Source organism: Arachis hypogaea, chromosome 18 (assembly GCF_003086295.3).
Source record: "Arachis hypogaea cultivar Tifrunner chromosome 18, arahy.Tifrunner.gnm2.J5K5, whole genome shotgun sequence".
Lineage (NCBI taxonomy): Eukaryota > Viridiplantae > Streptophyta > Magnoliopsida > Fabales > Fabaceae > Arachis > Arachis hypogaea.
The window spans coordinates 61,155,232-61,177,493 of record NC_092053.1 but is presented as its reverse complement, the minus strand read 5'-3'; positions in this window follow the sequence as shown (position 1 = coordinate 61,177,493).

Here is a 22,262-nt window from a genome sequence, read left to right as displayed (position 1 = left end):
TGGCCGAACCTTAACCCCCTCTCCCTTCCCTATATAAAGCCTTCCATTCTTCCTCATTTTCACACAACACAACCCTCTCTTCTCTTCTTGGCCGAAATACACCTCCCCCCTCTTCTCCATCTTTACTTCTTCTTCTTCATCTAATTCTTTATTTTCTTGTTCGAGGGCGAGCAATATTCTAAGTTTGGTGTGGTAAAAGCATAAGCTTTTTGTTTTTCCATTACCATTGATGGCACCTAAGACTGGAGAATCCTCTAGAAAAGGAAAAGGGAAGACAAAAACTTCCACCTCCGAGTCATGGGAGATGGAAAGATTCATCTCCAAAGCTCATCAAGACCACTTCTATGATGTTGTAGCCAAGAAGAAGGTGATCCCCGAGGTCCCTTTCAAACTCAAAAGAAATGAGTATCCGGAGATCCGACATGAAATTCAAAGAAGAGGTTGGGAAGTTCTAACAAATCCCATCCAACAAGTCGGCATCTTAATGGTTCAAGAGTTCTATGCCAATGCATGGATCACCAAGAACCATGATCAAAGTAAGAACCCGGATCCAAAGAACTATGTTACAATGGTTCGGGGGAAATACTTGGATTTTAGTCCGGAAAATGTGAGGTTGGCGTTTAACTTGCCTATGATGCAAGGAGATGAACGCTCCTACACTAGAAGGGTCAACTTTAATCAAAGGTTGGACCAAGTCCTCATGGACATATGTGTGGAAGGAGCTCAATAGAAGATTGACTCCAAAGGCAAGCCGGTTTAACTAAGAAGATTGGACCTCAAGCCTGTGGCTAGAGGATGGTTGGAGTTCATCCAACGCTCCATCATCCCCACTAGCAACCGATCTGAAGTTACTGTGGATCGGGCCATCATGATCCATAGCATCATGATTGGAGAAGAAGTAGAGGTTCATGAAGTCATCTCCCTTGAACTCTACAAAATAGCCGAAAAGCCCTCTCCTGGGGCAAGGCTAGCTTTTTCTCATCTTATCTGCCATCTATGTTACTCAGCTGGAGCTTCCACAGAAGGAGACATTCACATTGAGGAAGAGAAGCCCATCACTAAGAAAAATATGGAGCAAGCAAGAGAGCCCATTCATGGAGCTCAAGAGGCGTAGGAAGCTCATCACCATGAGATTCCGGAGATGCCTCATATGCATTTTCCTCCACAAAACTATTGGGAGAAAATCAACACCTCTCTAGGAGAATTAAGTTCCAACATGGGACAACTAAGGGTGGAACATTAAGAGCACTCCATCATCCTTCATGAAATAAGAGAAGATCAAAAAGCAATGAGGGAGGAGCAACAAAGACAAGGAAGAGACATAGAAGAGCTCAAGGACATCATTGGTTCCTCAAGAAGGAAACGCCACCATCACTAAGGTGGATTCATTCCTTGTTCTTATTTTTTCTGTTTTTTGTTTTCTCTATGTTAAGTGCTTATCTATGTTTGTGTCTTCATTACATGATCATTAGTAGTTAGTAACTTTGTCTTAAAGTTATGAATGTCCTATGAATCCATCACCTCTCTTAAATGAAAAATGTTTTAATTCAAAAGAACAAGAAGTACATGAGTTTTGAATTTATCCTTGAACTTAGTTTAATTATATTGATGTGGTGACAATGCTTCTTGTTTTCTGAATGTATGCTTGAACAGTGCATATGTCTTTTGAAGTTGTTGTTTAAGAATGTTAAATATGTTGGCTCTTGAAAGAATGATGACTAGGAGACATGTTATTTGATAATCTGAAAAATCATAAAAATGATTCTTGAAGCAAGAAAAAGCAGCAAAGAACAAAGCTTGCAGAAAAAAAAAGAAAAAAAAATAAAATAGGCGAAAAAAATATAGAAAGAAAAAAAAAGCAAGCAGAAAAAGCCAAAAGCTCTTAAAACCAAGAGGCAAGAGCAAAAAGCCAATAACCCTTAAAACCAAAAGGCAAGGGCAAATAAAAAGGATCCCAAGGCTTTGAGCATCAGTGGATAAGAGGGCCTAAAGGAATAAAATCCTGGCCTAAGCGGCTAAACCAAGCTGTCCCTAACCATGTGCTTGTGGCATGTAGGTATCAAGTGAAAACTTGAGACTGAGCGGTTAAAGTCAAGGTCCAAAGCAAAAAAAAGAGTGTGCTTAAGAACCCTGGACACCTCTAATTGGGGACTTTAGCAAAGCTGAGTCACAATCTGAAAAGGTTCACCCAATTATGTGTTTGTGGCATTTATGTATCCGGTGGTAATACTGGAAAACAAAGTGCTTAGGGCCACGGCCAAGACTCATAAAGAAGCTGTGTTCAAGAATCATCATACTGAACTAGGAGAGTCAATAACACTATCTAAACTCTGAGTTCCTATAGAAGCCAATCATTCTGAACTTCAATGGATAAAGTGAGATGCCAAAACTATTCAAGAGGCAAAAAGCTACAAGTCCCGCTCATCTGATTAGAGCTATGTTTAATTGATAGTTTGGAATTTATAGTATATTCTCTTCTTTTTATCCTATTTGATTTTCAGTTGCTTGGAGACAAGCAACAATTTAAGTTTGGTGTTGTGATGAGTGGATAATTTATACGCTTTTTGGCATTGTTTTTAGTATGTTTTTAGTAGAATCTAGTTACTTTTAGGGATGTTTTCATTAGTTTTTATGTTAAATTCACATTTCTGGACTTTACTATGAGTTTGTGTGTTTTTCTGTGATTTCAGATATTTTCTGGCTGAAATTGAGGGACTTGAGCAAAAATCAGATTCAGAGGTTGAAGAAGGACTGCTGATGCTGTTGGATTCTGACCTTCCTGCACTCAAAATGGATTTTCTGGAGCTACAGAACTCACAATGGCGCGCTTCCAATTGCGTTGGAAAGTAGACATCCAGGGCTTTCCAGCAATATATAATAGTTTATACTTTGCCCAAGTTTAGATGACGCAAACTGGCGTTCAACGCCAGCTCTCTGTCCAATTCTGGCGTCCAGCGCCAGAAACAAGTTGCAAAGTGGAGTTCAACGCTCAAACTGGCACAAAAGCTGGCGTTCAACTCCAAGAATGACCTCTCCACATGTAGACTTCAAGCTCAGCCCAAGAACACACTAAGTGGGCCCCGGAAGTGGATTTATGCATCAATTACTTACTTCTGTAAACCCTAGTAGCTAGTTTATTATAAATAGGACCTTTTACTATTGCATTAGACATCTTTGGATTATCTTTTGATCTATTGATCACGTTTGGGGGCTGGCCATTCGGCCATGCCTAGACCTTCATTACTTATGTATTCTCAACGGTAGAGTTTCTGCACTCCATAGATTAAGGTGTGGAGCTCTGCTGTTCCTCAAAGATTAATGCAAAGTACTACTGTTTTCTATTCAATTCATCTTATTTCGCTTCTAAGATATTCATTCGCACTTCAACCTGAATGTGATGAACGTGACAATCATCATCATTCCCTATGAACGCGTGCCTGACAACCACTTCCGTTCTACATTAGATTGAATGAGTATCTCTTAGATCTCTTAATCAGAATCTTCGTGGTATAAGCTAGATTGATGGCGGCATTCATGAGAGTCCGGAAAGTCTAAACCTTGTCCGTGGTATTCCGAGTAGGACTCTGGGATTGAATGACTGTGACGAACTCCAAACTCGCGAGTGCTGGGCGTAGTGACAGACGCAAAAGGATAGTAAATTCTATTCCAGTATGATCGAGAACCTCCAAGATGATTAGCCATGCAATGACAGCGCATCGGACCATTTTCACAGAGAGGAATAGGATGCAACCAACAACAAGGGTGATGCCTCCAGACGATTAGCCGTGCTGTGACAGAGCATTTGGGCCATTTTCCCGAGAGGATTGAAAGTAGCCATTGGCATCGGTGACATCCTTACATAAAGCCAGCCATAGAAAGGAGTAAGACGGATTGGATGAAGACAGCAGGAAAGCAGAGGTTCAGAGGAATGAATGCATCTCCATACGCTTATCTGAAATTCTCACCAATGATTTACATAAGTATTTCTATCCTTATTTTAGTATTAATTTCGAAAACTCCATAACTATTTTATATCCGCCTGACTGAGATTTACAAGGTGACCATAGCTTACTTCATACCAACAATCTCCGTGGGATCGACCCTTACTCACGTAAGGTTTATTACTTGGACGACCCAGTGCACTTGCTGGTTAGTTATGCGAAGTTGTGAAGATATGTTTAGACCATGGTTCTGTGCATCCGTTTTTGGTGCCATCACCAGGGAATCAATTTCGAACTATAATTCACAACCTGAGTAACAATTTCGCATACCAGTAACCCTTGGAACATTTACCCAATTCCCTTAGCCTAGGCCAAGAGTAAAGAAAACTACTCCATAATCAAAGGAAACATTTCATTAAACACATGGTATACATTAACAAAAAACATTCAAATTGCAAATTAATTGGAAATCACAAATACCCACTAACAATTATCAATAGAAAACAACTAAATTAACACTATCAATCATAGAAAACATCAATGCACTAATAGAAATCCAAGATCCATAAAGTTCATAATATGATAAGAAAAGGGAAATAACAAGAAAACATAAATTCAACACAAGATTTAAACAAAATGAAAATTAGAGAACTCAAATTAAGTAATTGAAACTAAAATTAACAAAATCCAATTTAGAATTTCGACAAAGGAAGATCAAATCAAACTAGATCTAGAGAGAAGTAAGAGTTTCTCTCCCTAGAAAAAAAGAACCAAAAACTAGCTAAAATTGTGTGTAAAAGTGTGAATGATTGATCCTCCTTCCTCCATCAATTCCTGGGTCTTTTCCATGCAGGATCAAGTTGGATTTGGGCCTGAAGCCCTCAGAAATCGCCGGCCATGATTTCTTTAATGAAGTCACATGCTGAGCGTCACGCGTGCGCGTCAGCCACGCGTGCGCATCATCTGAGTTTTGCGAGCCATGCGTACATGTCGAGCATGCATACGCGTCAGTCACTGCTGCGCCAATCCACGTGTGCGCATCAGCCACGCGAGTGCGTCGCATCTAGTTCTCCAAAGCTCCATTCTTCATGTCCCTTCCACTTGTGCATGCTTCCTTTCCATCTTCTATACCATTGTTGCCCTATAAATCCTGGATTCACTCAACAAACACATCACGGCACAGAATGGTAATAGAAGAGGATTAAAATATAGCTTTTTTAAGGTAAAAGAAGCATGTTTTAAACCATAAAGAAAAATTAGGAAGGAAACACAAAACCATGCAATTTGTATGAATAAGTGTCAAAAATATTGATAAAACCCCCTAAATTCTACACAAGATAAACCACAAAATTGGGGTTTATCAACCCTCCTCACACTTAAACCAAGCATGTCCTCATGCTAAACATAAAAAGACCAAAGAATATAGGAGAATGGGGTTCATGAAATGCAAATTACCTAAATGGATGCAACTAATGCAAATGCGTCTATCTACTTGGTCAAGAGTAAATCAATCTCCCAAGAACACATGTGAATACATGGGGCCAAAGTGATATGATCATTCATGAACTCTACCAATTCAAATATCAAAATAGAGTGTAAAACAACTTGCAAGAAGAAAGCTTGTGAAAGCTGGGAATAGGGAGTTGAGCATCGAACTCTCACCGGAAGTGTATCCGCTCTATTTGCTCAAGTGTATAGGGTTGATCACTCAATTCTCCTCTAATCATGCTTTTCAAGATTTGTTTTTCATCTAACAATAAACAATCATTCGGTGCATGCGTACATTTATCATGAGGGCTTATCTTTAGGTTGTAATGGGGCTAGGGTAAGGGTAAGGATGCATATATGGCCAAGTGAGTTTGAAATTTGAATCCTTGATTAACCTAAACTCTCACCTAACACACACACAACAACCTATACAATTCTAATGCACGACCTAACTACCCATTTATTCACACACATGCATTTTCTTTTAATTCACAACCCATATGCATTGGTTATTATTGGCTTTGCCTTGGGGCATTTTATCCCCTTTTTATTGCTTTCTTTTTCTATATATTTTTGTTTCTTTTATTTTTCTATTTCTTTTTCTACAAATTTTTCTCTTTTATTTTTCTTTTGCTTTTCTCTATTGATGAATTATATACAACAATGCCAATGCATATGGTTCAAATATTCAATACATGAGTATGCACCCAATTCCCAATATTTTCAATAAAAACTACAAAAATACACTTTTACCTCTACCAATATTTCCAAGCTTCCCTCCTGCTTAAATGACACACACCCTCACTCGCCTAAGCCAATCAAGAATCCAAATCAGAGGACATTCATTGTTTTTTACTTAGGGGTATTGATGTGCTAAATTAAAGAACAAAGGGGGTTTAACGTAGGCTCAAAATTGGTTAACAATGGTAGATAAAGGATTAAGGCTATTTGGGTAAGTGAGCCATTGAAATAATGGCCTCAATCATATAAATGCTTTCATACACAAAATAATGGATATATAGAATCAAACAAATCCAGGATTGCAATCATAGAAAAAGAACAATGCACACAAGAATGGAAATAAGTGGTTATAAGATGTAACCACACAATCGGGCTCAAAATTCACATGCTTGTGTGTTCTTAGCTCAAAACCTTTTCCAAAATTAATTCCTTCAAGCAAGTTTGACACAAAAAATTTTTCTAAATTGATAAGGTGCCCTAAAAACACTTTCTTGAAAAAGAAATCATCACCCTAACCAAATAATCCTAACAAGAAACAGCTACAATGCAAAGGGTATTTTAATGCAAAAACTAATAATGTAATGAAAAATATCCTAATTAACAAGAGAAAATCAAGATTTGGGTATTGAAAAGAAAAGAAGGGTTGTTACCTACAGAAGTTGGTAAACGACCTCCCCCCACTTAGAAATTTCACAGTCCTCTATGCTATTAGTAGTGAATAGAGTGGGTCCGGGAATGTTACTCGCAATGGCTATAGGATGGTGAAACAAGGACATATCCTTGTTCACCTCTTGGTTACTTCTTTGCCACGATCCGAGGTGGACTTCGGATTGTCGGTTTCCGCCGTAGGTGGATTGGTGAATCTTGCGGGAACTTCCTTTTCTGCCTCATCATCAATACGGCTAGAGCTCTTCAACCACTTAGCAAGTGGTTTGGCTTTCAAGGAAGTTGCACCCAAACGGTTGTTCTTTGAGTTGTTCTCTTTTTAGACGGCTTTTTGGAGGTCTTTCCTTTCCTTTTTGGCAGCCATCCTAAAAAAGAAGAAAGGACAAAAACATTAAGCTCAGAGAGACAACAACCGGAAATAATACAATGCAAGTAAAGATTAACCCCACTAAAGAGTGAAATGTCCTGAAGACATAGTAGCTGCAACATGTAAGCAAGAGGACAATATAATCAAGGAGGCATATCACTAGCATGAGATGCAAGAGTGAGAGAAGCATGCAAGTATAAAGCATGAGAAGAATAAACTCAAGCATAAAAAACAACAATGATAAGCACATGCAAGAATGGTAGTGGTCATAGGAAAATCTTTCGCTCAACTAACTCCAAGACAATAAAGTCTAGAAACGGAAGAATACGGGTTAGAGAGCATTGAACCACTCATTCTTACATGATGCCACAAGCATAGCAAAACATAAACAATGAGAAATTAATGATGAAAAATCATGAAAATGACGCTCAATGCTCATATAGCGCAAGTGTTGTGAAAAAGAGGTACCAAGTTGAAAGAAAAAGGTCAACAAGACAAAGATGTCCTTGGCTCTTTTTCACAAACACTTGGTGTGCAAAGTATAAATAACAACCAAGATTGATGAGTTCAAGAGAAATATGTCCCAAAATAGAATGTCATTTATCATAGCACAACAAGCTAAGAGATATGAGATAATTCACCAATTCAAAAGCAAATGAGATTCAACACCCATACAAGAAATAAAAGGGAAGAAAAGAATCAAGAGTGAACAAACAAATAAACAAACAACAAAATTAAATGCAACCAAAACAAAGAGAGTAAAGTAATTAAATGCAATAGTAAAAAAATTTTTTTTAAAAAGAAACAAAAGAGAAAAAAAAGATATGCAAACTTGAAAAGAGGAAGAGAGTGAGGTTGAGTATAAGTGAGAAAAGGAGAAGAAGAAAGAGAAAAGAGAGAATAGATAAAAAAGGAAAGAGAAATGTGGGACCACTGAAGGTGGTGGTCACCAGTGGTTGAAGTCGCCGGTGGTAGTGGGCGGAGAAGAGGTGGTAAGGAAAAGGAAGAAGAAAAGAAGAAAGAGTAGAAGAAAAAAAGGGAAAAGGAAGAGAACATGGCAACCTACCCTGCTAGCTGCGTCAGGTATGTGACGTGTGAGCCTCGTCCACGCATACGCGTGGAGGCGGGAAAAGACGAGCGACGCATAAGCACGTCCACGCCTACGCATGGATAGCAGAAATGGAAGGGGACGCGTATGCGTCACGTGCACGCATGGGTGAGATTGTGCTCCTCGCACAAAAGTAGCATAAAACTCGCGCAACTCTCTGGTTTTTGTACCAGGAGTTGCAAATTCAGCGAACAACGTGTACGCATCGCCCACGCTCACGCGTGGGTGTGCCAGATGGACATGTGATGCGTACGCGTCAGCAACGCGCACGCATGAGAAGCATTGTGCTCCCAGCACAAAATTTGCACAATATCGGCGCTACTCTCTGGTTTTTGTACCAAGAGTCGTGGAAGTGCAATCGACGCATACGCGTCGTCCACGCTTACGCGTGGAACGACTTTTTTTAAACATGAAGAGGACAATTATAGCACAATCTTGGCATTCATTCAAGCTAGATACTTTAAAAACACTTAGAATTTTGGGCAATACTCAAAATCAAACATTTTTCTTCAAAATTGCCAATTCAACCAAACCAAGATTAATGAAATCCTCATGAAGACACTAACAAGCACAATAAAATCAAACAAAATCAAGCACAATCAAACAACTCAAAAAAATCAAACAATCACAAAATCAAACAAAGACTCTAAAACTACATGTAAGAAATTATGTACAAGGAAGATCATATCATGGTGGGGTGTCTCCCACCTAGCACTTTTCTTTAACGTCCTTAAGTTGGACGGTCATGAGCTTGAGATTATCTTTTTGGAATATCCTCAAGGACATCCATCTTGTCCTTCTTGTTGGTCTTGGTAAGAGTGTCCTTCAAGGGGAGATGCTTCCACTTGTCAATTGCACCATGATTGGGTGCCTTGTTTACTTGAAGATATGGAAGTTTTGGATCCTTCCCCTTTTCCTTGCTAGCTCCTCTTATACCCAAATTCCTATTGAAGCTTATCTCATCATCACTCCCAAAGTGTTCTTCAATCACATCATCTTCAACAATGTCACAACCAAAAATTGAATGGACCTCTAAAGGTTGCCTTATGGTTTCTGATGAACGGATTTTTGCTAGTAAAAAATTCTCAATAAATTCCCGTTGCAAGTATAGTTTCTAAACCAACAATAATCCTTTCATACAAAAATTTGTTTGTCACTAAAGCAAACCCAATAAAAAATAAACCGAAGTATTTAAACCTTGGGTCGTCTCTCAAGGAATTACAGGGAGGTGTGTTACTATTGGTTATAGAAAAGTATCTTTTTGGGTTTTTAAAAGGTTGAACAAGGAATGTAAATGATAAGAAAATAAACTAATAATTAAGAAAGCTCTTGGCAAGGTATGAGAATTAGAAGTCCTATCCTAGCTATTCTTATCAATTGTCACATTAATTGTCCATTGCTCCCACTTAGTTAACCTCTAACTACAAAGGAAAGTCAAGTGGATGAATCGATTTGATTCCTCAAGTTCTTGTCAACTCCTAAGGAAAGACTAGCTTTAGAGGGATCCAAATCAACTAGCAACTTCTCAATTATCAATCAACAAAGGAGTTTGATAACTCAAGAGTCTCCAATTGCTCAACCAAAGCCAAGAACATAAAAAGCTAATTTAAAACCCTCCCAAGCATTTTATCAAACACTTGGAAGGCATAACATAAAAACATAAGAAACTAGCAAGGAATATTAAATCTAAACAACCAATTGCAAGCATCAATGATAACAAATAAAGAAAGCAATCATAAATATGAAGTACCTCAAATTGCATTAAATAGAGAAATCAAATCTAACAAGAGAATTCATGAACCAAATAGCAACATAAAATAATCAACAAAGGAAATAAATAAACTAGAATACTAGAACAAATAAGAGTAGAAGAGAAACTAAATTAAATTAAGTAGAAATCTGAAATTAAGCAAAGCTAATCCTAGAATCCTAAAACCTAGAGAGAGGAGAGAGCCTCTCTCTCTAGAGAACTACATCTAAAACCTCAAATTATGTGAATGAAAGTTGTGTGAATGAAAGAATGTTATTCCCCCACTCTGCAGCCTCTAATCTGTGTTTTTCAGGCTTGAAACTGGGCCAAAAACAGCCCAGAAATTTCCCCCAATGATTTCAAATACGTCCAGCACGTGGCTCTGTCACGCGTACGCGTCGCCCACGCGTACGCGTCGATTGAACTTTCGCAAGGTCACGCATACGTCCACGCGTGCACGTTGCTTAACAGCATGGCAACTATGGCAAATTATATATCATTTCGAAGCCCCGAATGTTAGCTTTTCAACGCAACTAAAAGCGCCCCATTTGGACCTCTATAGCTCAAGTTAAGGTCGCTTTAGTACGAAGAGGTCAGGCTTGACAGCTCAGCAGTTCCTTCAATTTCTTGTATTCCTTCCACTTTTGCATGCTTCCTTTCCATCCTCTAAGCCATTCCTGCCCTGTAAACGCTGAAATCACTTAACACACATATCACGGCATCGAATGGTAATAAGAGGGGATTAAACATAGCAAATTTAAGGCCAAAGAAGTACGTTTTCAATCATAGCACAAAATTAGGATGGAAAATGTAAAACATGCGAATTATATGAATAAGTATGAGTTTTGTGGATAAAGTCCACTCAATTAAGTACAAAATATATCACGAAATAGTGGTGCATCAGTTTCCTCCAATTTGAACTTAACCACCTTCCCTTTGGCTTCAAAAGAGTAATCACCCGAAAATGCATCCAATTTGAACCGGGATGTCTTTAAGGATGGCCTCCCAAGTAAGATAGAGGACGGCCTATCTGAGTCAATGGGAGGTGTCTATGGGATGTGGAAGTCCACTGGAAAGATTAAGTCCTGAATTCTCACCAACACATTTTCAGCAATGCCCACAACTGAAATTATACTCTTGTCCGCAAGCACAAACCTAGCTCTGGATCGCTTCAATGGTGCAAGATTCAACTTCTCATAAATTGAGAGTGGCATAATGCTCACACATGACCCTAGGTCGCACATGCAATCCTTAAGTTGAATCTCACCAATCATACAGGATACCACGCAAGGACCGGGATCACTATACTTTTCAGGAAAATCATCCATCACATAAGAAACAGAATTGCCTAATAGATTCATCCCTAGTCCACCAATCTTTTCTTTATGAGTGCACACATCCTTAAGGAACTTAGCATATTTTGGAACTTGATGTATGGCATCAAAGAGCGGAATAGTTACCTCCACATTCCTGAAGATTTGCACTATATTGGGATCAAGTTCCTTATGCTTCTTGGCCTTCTTTGCTAACGTAGAAAAGGGTATAGGAATTTGTTCCTCTACGGTGCTCTTCCGCTTTGGTTCCTTGGCCCTCAATTGTTCTTTTTCTTCCTTTACAACTTATTCCTCATTTTCATCTTCATTTATCTCCATTGTTTCACCAACTTCTACATTAGGAATATCCTCCGCCAACTTGATGGGCTTGGGTTCAACTTCCTCAAGCGTTGTACCACTCCTCAAGGTAATTGTATTGATGCTACCCTTTGGGTTTTGGAGAGGTTGGGAAGGAAGGTGGGATTAGCTAGAGGCTTGGTTGGTGTTGGTATTGTTGGTAGGAGGTAGGGCCATCCTTGAAAGTATTTCGGTGATATTAGACAATTAAGCACTCATGTTACTGAATTGGGCCCTATTGTTCTCTTCATTTTTCTCTACCATAGCTCTAAATCTCTCTTGCTATTGGTAGAGTGCACAGTTAGAATCATCACCTTGGTTGGTGGGAGAAGAAGAGGATTGGTTGGATCGTTGTCTTTGGTGGGGTGCTTGATATCTAGAGTGGTTGTTGTTGTGGTTTTTTTGTGATTGTTGGTATGGTTGGTTATGGTGGTTTTGGTTAGTGTTATTGTGACAATGAGAGGATGAGTTGCCTTGGTTCCATCTTCGATTGTGGTTGTTCCCTTGAGCATTGTCCCTCCACCCTTGATTGGAACTATTACCATAAAAGTAATTGTTTTGGCCTTGAGATTGATAGGGTGGACGGTTGTTGTAGTTCACATTGGCTACCGCAAGGGTGTAATCCTCTTGCACTTGATGGCATTGGTCGGTGTAATGTCCGGTGCTAGAGCATAAACCACATACTTTAGGTGGTCCTTCAAGTTGGATGATTTGAGGTGGGGATTGGACGGCTTGGATTGAGTAAAAGTCCTTTTGTTCCTTGCGCATCTCTGTGAGGATAGTGGTCATGTCCCCAAGCACTTTGGTCAAAGTCGATTCGGAAGAAGGCGCTTCCACCACACCCTTGAGGGGGTTGTTCCTCACCCTTACATGTTGTGTAGCCTCGACGACATCATTTATCAAGCTCCAAGCTTCCGCCGCCGTCTTGTTCTTTGAAAGGGAACCACCACTAGAAACGGTGAGCAATCTCTTATCCGCCGCGCAAAGACCTCTGATGAAATAGCTAATGAGCAAGTGAGTGTCCAATCCATAATGTGAACAAGATTCCAATAGTCTCTTGAATCGAGTCCAGTACTCATAGAGGGTCTCTTGGTCTTTTTGCATTATACAGGAAATTTCTTTCCGGATGTAGTCGGTCTTCTCCGGCGGAAAGAACTTGTCTAGAAACTCTCTTCTCAACAAATCCCATTCGGTCATCACCTCATCCGGTTGGGAGTAGAACCACTCTTTTGCTTGCCCCTCAAGAGAGAAGGGGAAGGCAAAAACCATGATAGCAATCTCATCGGCACCATGCCTTCGAGCCGTAGAACAAGCAACTTGAAAATCTCTTAGATGTCTAATGGGGTCTTGGCCCGGAAGTCCTTGATACTTGGGAAGCAAATTAATCAAACTATTCTTCAACTCAAAGTTCGGATCAAGATTTAGATACCTAGCTTGCAATGGTTGAAGAATAAGATCCGGTGCCCCTTGTTCGTACAAAGTAATCCTTTGTGGCTCCGCCATGAAATTTTCACCTGTAGGATGCAAAGATGTATCAGTGGTGTCAACAGAAGAATAGGAAGTTATGGACTCCAAGTCGCTCTCGGTTCCGTCTAGTAGTTCGGAAGGTTCCTCAAGAGAGGCCAAAGCACTAGCCGTGTAGTTCAACCGCCGCCTAGCTTGCTGAGTGTGTAACAAAGTTCTTTCAATATCAAGATAAAGCTCGGCTAAGCTAGAATTCGGTTGAGACCGAGTCATCCAACTTGGAAGTCATAGCTCATGCACTACAAGAAATCTAAACTAAAAACAAAATAATAAAGGCATGTAAACTATCTACACTATTCACATATTCACATAACCAACATCAAAGAACACGCTGCAACCATTCTCCGGCAACGGCGCCAAAAATTTGATGGATAAGATTATGGTCGGTCTAGATTTTATCAACAAAGATCATGTCATAGTATAGTCCTAGACCAACTTATAACCCTATCGTTCAAATTTAGAATATGGTTATCACAAAGTCAACCCCAATATAAAGTAACTAAGAGTATTGGTCTTGAGTCGTCCTCAAGAGAATAGACAAACATGTGCATTAATATTGGTTAAAAGTCCAGAGTTGGGAGTCATAAACATGAATTTTTAAACTACTAAACTTAGCATGCAAGGAATCTTAAAATGCAATAAACTAAGTCAAAGCAACTAAAACCAAGTATAAGCAATTTATATTCTAAGACTAAATAAACAACCAAGCTAACTATAACAAGAATCAAACCATTGGGATTTTTGGGTTTCAAATATGAATAATAAAAGGAACTCTTGGCTAGGCATGGGAATTGGGGTCACCATCCTTGTCTAATAACCATATATTGATAATTATGAGGAACCAAGCTCATTAAGTCTACCTCTATGCTTGATGTACGTACAATATCTACTTTAAGATTGAAGTACATCAAATGGCTTGATCAATTTCAACTCATAAGCCCCAATCCAACTACTAATTGACTTAGTAGTAGATTCGTGTCAATGGGTATCAATTTGACCACAAAGGTTCTCAAATCACCAAATCAATTCGACCCAATGACTCAAGTTTACCCAATTCCTTTACCTAGGCCAAGAGTAAAGAAAACTACTCCATAATCAAAGGAAACATTTCGTCAAACACATGGTATGCATTAACAAAAAACATATTCAAATTGTAAATTAATTGGAAATCACAAATACCCACTAACAATTATCAATAGAAAACAACTCAATTAACACTATCAATCGTAGAAAACATCAATGCACTAATAGAAATCCAAGATCCATAAAGTTCATAATATGAGAAGAAAAGGAAAATAACAAGAAAACATAAATTCAACACAAGATCTAAACAAAATGAAAACTAGAGACCTCAAATTAAGTAATTGAAACTAAAATTAACAAAATCCAATTCAGAATTTTAACAAAGGAAAATCAAATCAAACTAGATCTAGAGAGAAGTAAGAGTTTCTCTCCCTAGAAAAATAAGAACCAAGAACTATCTAAAATTGTGTGTAAAAGTGTGAATGATTGATCCCCCCTTCCTCCATTAATTCCTGGGTATTTTCCATGCCGAATCAAGTTGGATTTGGGCCTGGAGCCCCTCAGAAATCACCAGCCACGATTTCTTTAATGAAGTCACGGACTGAGAGTCACGCGTGCGCGTCAGCCACGCGTGCCCGTCATCTGAGTTCTGCGAGCCACGCGTACGCATCGAGCATGCGTACGTGTCAGTTACTGCTGTGCAAATCCACGTGTGCGTGTCAGCCACGCGTGCGCGTCGCCTCCAGTTCTCCAAAGCTCCATTCTTCATGTCCCTTCCACTTGCATGCTTCCTTTCCATCTTCTAGACCATTGTTGTCCTATAAATCCTGAATTCACTCAGCAAACACATCACGGCATCGAATGGTAATAGAAGAGGATCAATATATAGCATTTTTAAGGTAAAAGAAGCATGTTTTAAACCATGAAGCAAAATTAGGAAGAAAATACAAAACCATGCAATTTATATGAATAGGTGTGAAAAATATTGATAAAATCCCCCAAATTCTACACAAGATAAAATCACAAAATTAGGGTTTATCATAAGCTCTAGGTTCATAGATCCTTTTCAGATTCTAAAAAGAGTGGGATCAGTAGCCTACCAAATAGCTCTCCCCCCTTATCTATCCAATCTTCATGATGTATTTCACGTTTCCCAGCTAAGAAAATATAATCCTGATGAAAATCATGTCATAGAACCTGAAATAGTACAGTTACGAGATGACTTGACGTTTTATCCAATCTTCATGATGTATTTTACGCCTGAGGGCTAAAAAGCACAATGAAGACGGATTACCCACAGTTATTCTCAGGTGACTAAATTTTGAGGACAAAATTTCTTTAAGGAGGGTAGAATGTAAGAACCGGATTTTTGGTAAATAGACTTTTCTGTCTAGAAAAAAATGAAAATAAAAAAGAAAAAAAAAGAGTTACGAGGTCAAACTTGGCTTTATGAGGATAATTAATCCCTCTAAGTCAAATTTAACTAATGGATATTAAATACTATCTTTCCATTGGCTTAGTTACCACACCAGAAACTGTTGAGTTGCAAAAACGCTTTTAGTGACGATTGTGCGTGCACCGAGAAAAATTCTAGTAACCGAAAACCTCAAAACCAGTGGTAGAAGTAATTTCTATTCAAGTAAATGTGTTTCTATATTTATATTATCTATCTTTTCATGATTTACTTCTTTAAGAATAGTTATTAGCCATTAATTATTTTACTGCCCGATAAAAGTTATCCGAACCCAATTTCTATCTAGTATTTCCGCAAATGACTCCTAGAAGCCCCGAATCCTCTTCCTTGCTATCCAAGTAACTTGGCCTCCATATCTTAGCCTCTGGGCTAAGATTATCTCAGCCTCTCACCCATCTCTACTGTGTTTTTAACCACAAGTAATTAACCACGGTTAATTACAGATAAACACGTCATTATGATGCTGATTATGTTTCCTCGAAATCACGCCCCTTCTCTCTTGTTATCATCCCATTTCTCTCTAATTTTTCCATACCTCTTTTACCACATTTAATTAGGTTATACTTCAAATTTTTATTTAAGACAATTACTAACCAAAAATTCAATAAAATTTTACCATAAAAAGAGAGATAAGAACCGTGAGTGAGAGAGGAGGAACAGAGAAAATTATGCACATACTACCTGTGTTTTCAACCCTTTATCTCACCATTCTTACACTATTATTCAAGTGTTCTTCAAGAATTCAAACCAGACAAGCACAAACTCTTGTCCGTTTTCACCAATCTTTGCATGTATACCGAATTTCGGCTAGGTAAACTCTTGTTCTTTCTCCTTTTGTTTTTCTTTAAAAAAAATAGCGGCCAGGATGAATCCTTACTCTCCTTCATATATAGAGAACTCCTCTAAGCACCTATGGAGCACATCTAAAGGAGTTTCGAGCTCACAGTGGTTAAATTTTGACGTTTTGCGACCCTTTAGGCCCAAAAACAAAACTCACCACTACCAGCTGTGTTTCTTCCCTTGAATACACGTTTTCTAGTGTGAGAAAGGTTTACTAACTGAATTATATAAGGTAAGGGTTAGGATTAGTTAGAGTATGGTTGTGCTTGTTTTTGGTGTTTACATGAGCCATTTTGTTGTGAATTTATGCTTGTTTTGAATTTCTGAAAAATTTGTGAGTTATCACTATTTTGGCATGTTAAATATGTGTAACATACTGTTGTATTGCCTCTGGATTTTGTGTGAAAATAGTCGGAAGCATAGAAGCGCTTGGGGTTTAAGTTTAAAGCTTTAAATGTAACAAAAAGTGAAGAAAAATATAAAAACTACACCTCTGAAATTTTCAGTCACTAAGAGCACAAAAATTATGATAGAAGAGAATTAAAAAGTAGTTACAGAAATAGTTTTAATTCTATGGAACAAAGGTGGAAAGGTAAAAAGGGTATTATGGTCATTTTTGGGTAAAAAGAGAGTTAAAAATGTAATTTAAATGAAAAATAAGTAAAATTCTGACTTTAGTGTTACTAGGGGTAGAATAATAATTATATAAATTATTTGGGTTAAGATTATGATTATAAAAAAGTTTCGGGTCTAAATAAATGTTTTAGTAAATGTTAGAAGTAAAACGGTAAAAAGCGGTAACTAGAATAAGTAAATAAATTAATAAAGGGTAAATTTGGTTTTTGTTTCCTTAGGGTGAAAATTGGCATTTAATAAAAATATTTGGAATAATTTTAATCATAGGCAACTATTAGGATTAATCCGGTGAGATTTTGAAGTTAAATAAGGTTAAACGGTAAAACTAGAGTATTTAGGGGCATATTAGTAATTTTAGGCATAAAGTCAAATTGAAAATGAATAATTAACTTAATCAAGGATAAAAGGTATATTAGAAAAAATATGAACATACAATGGTAAAATAATAACATTAGGGGTGAAAGTGTCATTAAAAACCTAATGAAAATGGTAAAAAGAAAAGTTAAATAAAAAAGGGTAAAATGGTAAAATGACAAGGCAGAGACATTTTAAGAAAGAGTCGAGCACACATTTTTATAAAAGAAGGGAGAAGTCCCCTAGAAATAAATTCTGTTGAGATGTGCCGCAGAAGAAGAAATTGTAAATCCCAAGGTGCTAAGAAGTACCTGGCAGAGAAGACTTCCATCCCGCCTGGCCAGAGACTATATGAACATGGGGACGCCCGCCATATGGACTGCTACTCACTGGGAGCACCTTGTATATTTTTGGCCATTCTTTATTAGTACCGCGATTGTGTTTCGGGCACCGGTGCGCGACTGACCCATTGGAGTAGCCATATCTGGACTTGGGTTGAGTAACTTCGGGCTGCGAGTAGCCAACCGACGCATGAGCTCATGACGTGCGTAGGACCAGACATGCATCATGCTTGGTTGCTGGATTTTCTTGCTTTTGTCTGCTTACTTGTATATGTGACTATTATACTGTTATATACTTGTGATTGGATATGTTTGTATGATTGATTACTGTTGTGACCTTATAAACGATTAGACTTAGGCTGCGGATCCCCTTAGGTTTTTTATATAGTAACCTACTGGGAACTTTAGGTTCTCACCCCCTTTTTTCCATGTCTGTAGATGGGGACTGGCGTGATCTTCTTTGAGTACCCAGCATATGGTAGATACGTGGACCCCATGACGGGAGCGTGATGTTTTGGGATAGTCCGCGTACAGGCACCTACTATCTTCCTGACTGTACTTTTTCTCACCCTCTACTCAGCCAAGAGTTTGACCCTGTCATACCTTATGATACACTGCTATCCAAGCTTCACCTCGGCAGAGGCCAAATCCTTTTCCGCCTTACCCTCTGAACATTGCAGAGCCAATACCAGAATCTCCGATCATTGACATACCCGAGTATCCAACATGGTTCAAACCCAAAGAAGATTAAGTAGTTCCTGACATACCTATGCCTGACGCTCCACCACCATCCCCTGTAGCCGAGCTAGGATTTGACGGGCCAAGGGTTCCTGAAAGCTTTGGTTCTGTGCCTTCAACCGAGTTTAGCTCAGAGGCGTGGATTGACCAAATAATGGCATATCTGTACTCTAGCTCTTTTGAGACCGGGGAAGAGGACTCCACAAAAGATGTGAGCAGCAACAACATTACCTATGCATCAGAGTAATTCCCTTGCTTCAGCATATTGTGACAGCAGTTTTTGGATAACTAGTATCAGCAGCAGCTGTAGTAGTAGTAGTTATGGTAGTAGTCTTAATAATAGGGGTCCTTGCCCTCGCTCTTGAATAGTCTTTTTAGAGGGTTAGCCCTTTTTATTTATTTAATAATGTAGATCAGGTCCCTGTCTAGGGTGGCTCTTGTGAGCCGGGACCTATAAGCATTAAAGATGAAGTATGTAATTAAGTATGAACTTGGATTTTGTGATGAATTAAGCTTTCGGGCGTTTCATGTATGATATGATTATGATATGCTATGCTTTTTTGTTTCTTGTATTAACTGCTTAAATTATAATTGTTCATATATGCGTGACTAGATACACGATTCTCGACTAGCGCTATAGGCTCATATGTATACACTTAATATATTGTTTAAAGTATCTACAGCCAGCTAAATAGTAGCACATGGCTGCTAGCCTTGGTCATGATAGGCTAGAAGTTAAATTTCTTGTTCACGAACTTCTTCTATACATTCCTCATTGCTCAAGTTATGTGTTGGAGGTTGTTTATGGTCTTCCTTATCATCAATTTCACAACATGTTGGAAGTTGTGTATGGTCTTCCTTATCATCAATTTCACAACTTAATGAGGAAAGTTCAACAATCTTAAATAGCATATTGGTTGGTGCGAAATCATCTTCAATAGTAGGGCTTGCTTCTTACTCAACTTTTCCTAAATCTTGAACCATTTCTTCATCATCAAAGATCTCCATTTCTTCCACTTGTTGCAACATATATGTCCCCTCCTCGTTCTCAAATTGATATTTTAGAATCTCTTTCATACTCAGCTCTTCGGTTAATTGTCCACATTTGACAATGGGAGTGCCTTGATTTCATGAGGGTTGTGAGGTTAAACGTGCTAAGGTTTTTGCTAAGGAGGCCATGATAGCGCCATGCTTCTCTTGGGATTCTTGAGGAAACTTGTTGAAGATTGGAAAGGTTCTTCCATGGAGGGTTGTAGTGAAAAGGATGGTTGATAGTGTTCAGGGTAGCCATCATATATAGGAGGTGATGGTTTAGGAAGGTTGTGGGAGTAATGATGTTAGAGTGGTGGTGGTTCAACGAGTACTTGTTCATAATGGTCACAAAGGTGTGCGAAAGGAGGATATGGATTTAGACCATGTGGAGGTATTTGGTGGTATGAGACTTGTGAGTGTGATGGTTGTGGACTATGTTGAGGAAGGAGTTGATAGGCATATGGTGGTGGTTGATAATAATAAGAAGATCCACCATAGCCCTTAGTTTGGTACGCACCATGGGTTGGATTATGCTCATAGTATGCCAGAGGAGGTTGTTGTCGTGAAGATTGTCCATATACTTGAGGTTTCTCCCATATTTGATTTTTCAATCCTTGATGCAAACCCTCATTGAAATTTTCATTTCCTACAACATAGTTAGAACCAAACTCATAGCCAAAATGGTGAGAATTCATAGTAAAAAGAGAAAATAAAAACAAAAGCTAATAAGAAACAAAGAAAAAAAACTCCTAAAACTAGCAAAAGAAAGCAACTAATCAAAAGAAGCAATTCACAATATTCACATATATACAATAACCAACAACAAGCACACATTGCAATTCCCCGGCAACAACGCCAAAAACTTGATGGAGAGATTATCGTTTGGTTAGGAATTTTCTCAATAGAATTTTGTTGCAAGCATAGTCTAAACCGACAATTAACTCTGAATCAAAGTTTAAAAGGTTGTCACAATACAAACCAAAATAACTGGGAGTAGAATCTCGGGTCGTTCTCCCTAATAATTGCAATCGAGTGCATAATTATTGGCTATGAGATATCGGGGCTTTTGATTAAAATAAGAAAATTTAAATAGCAAGAAATTAAGGAAGCAAACAATAACTAAATATTAAAAGCAATTAAACTAAGGCAATTAAAGAAATCAACTAAGAAAGATCTTGTCAAGGGTTGATGGTCAAGGATCACTTTCCTTGTTACTAACCACAGTATGATAATTACAAGAACAATCCCACTTTGTCATCCCCAACATCGGAGGAAAGTCAAATGGGCTTAATTAATCCTAATCCATAAGTCCTAATCAACTCACTAATTAACTTAGCGAAAGACTAGCGTCAATGAAAACAAGACTAATTAAGATCTCCTAATTATCGATAAACTTGTACATTAGTAACTCAAGGTCACTCAAGTTACCAATCCAAGCCAAGAATATAAAAATCTACTCCAAAACTAATTCAAGCATTTTATCAAATACCTAGAGTGCATAAAAGGAAACACATGGCAAATTCTATGAACAATAAAATCTATAACTACCAATTGCAAGAGAATAATAACAATAGCTCAAACAAACATCAAAGGAATATAAAAAAATCAAAATTGTATTAAAGAAACTCAAAATTAACAAAGGTTCATGAACATAAAAAGTATCAAAATAAAGAGAGTAACAAGTAAAAACTACAGGAACTAGGATGCTAAAACAAGGAATTGTAAATGAAACTAAAGTAAAAAAAGAATTAAATTCTAAACTAAGGAGAGAACTAAATCTAAAACCCTAAATTCTAGAGAGAAGAGAGAGCTTCTCCCTCTAGAATTGATCTAAAATAATACAAACCTAAAACCAATACTACTTGATTCATCTCCCTCCAATCCTTGGTTCAATAGCATTAGAAATGAGTTGGATTGGGCCGAAAATGGCTAGAAATTGCGGATCATGTTTTTGCTTTAAGTTAATCATGCGCCTCGTGTCGTGCATAGGCATGAGGCATGCGTACGCGGAAATTGGCAATTTTCCAGGTCATGCGTATGTGCAGGGTGATGAGCGGATAATTTATACGCTTTTTGGCATTGTTTTTAGTATGTTTTTAGTAGGATCTAGTTACTTTTAGGATGTTTTTATTAGTTTTTATGTTAAATTCATATTTCTGGACTTTACTATGAGTTTGTGTGTTTTTCTGTGATTTTAGGTATTTTCTGGCTGAAATTGAGGGACTTGAGCAAAAATCAGATTCAGAGGTTGAAGAAGGACTGCTGATGCTGTTGGATTCTGACCTCCCTGCACGCAAAGTGGATTTTCTAGAGCTACAGAACTCCAAATGGCGCGCTCTCAACGGCGTTGGAAAGTAGACATCTAGGGCTTTCCAGAAATATATAATAGTCCATACTTTGCCCCAGTTTAGATGACGCAAAAGGGCGTTGAACGCTAGTTCTACGCTGCAGTCTGGAGTTAAACGCCAGAAACACGTTACAAACCAGTGTTGAACGCCAAAAACACGTTACAACTTGGCGTTCAACTCCAATAGAAGCCTCTGCACGTGTAAACTTCAAGCTCAGCCCA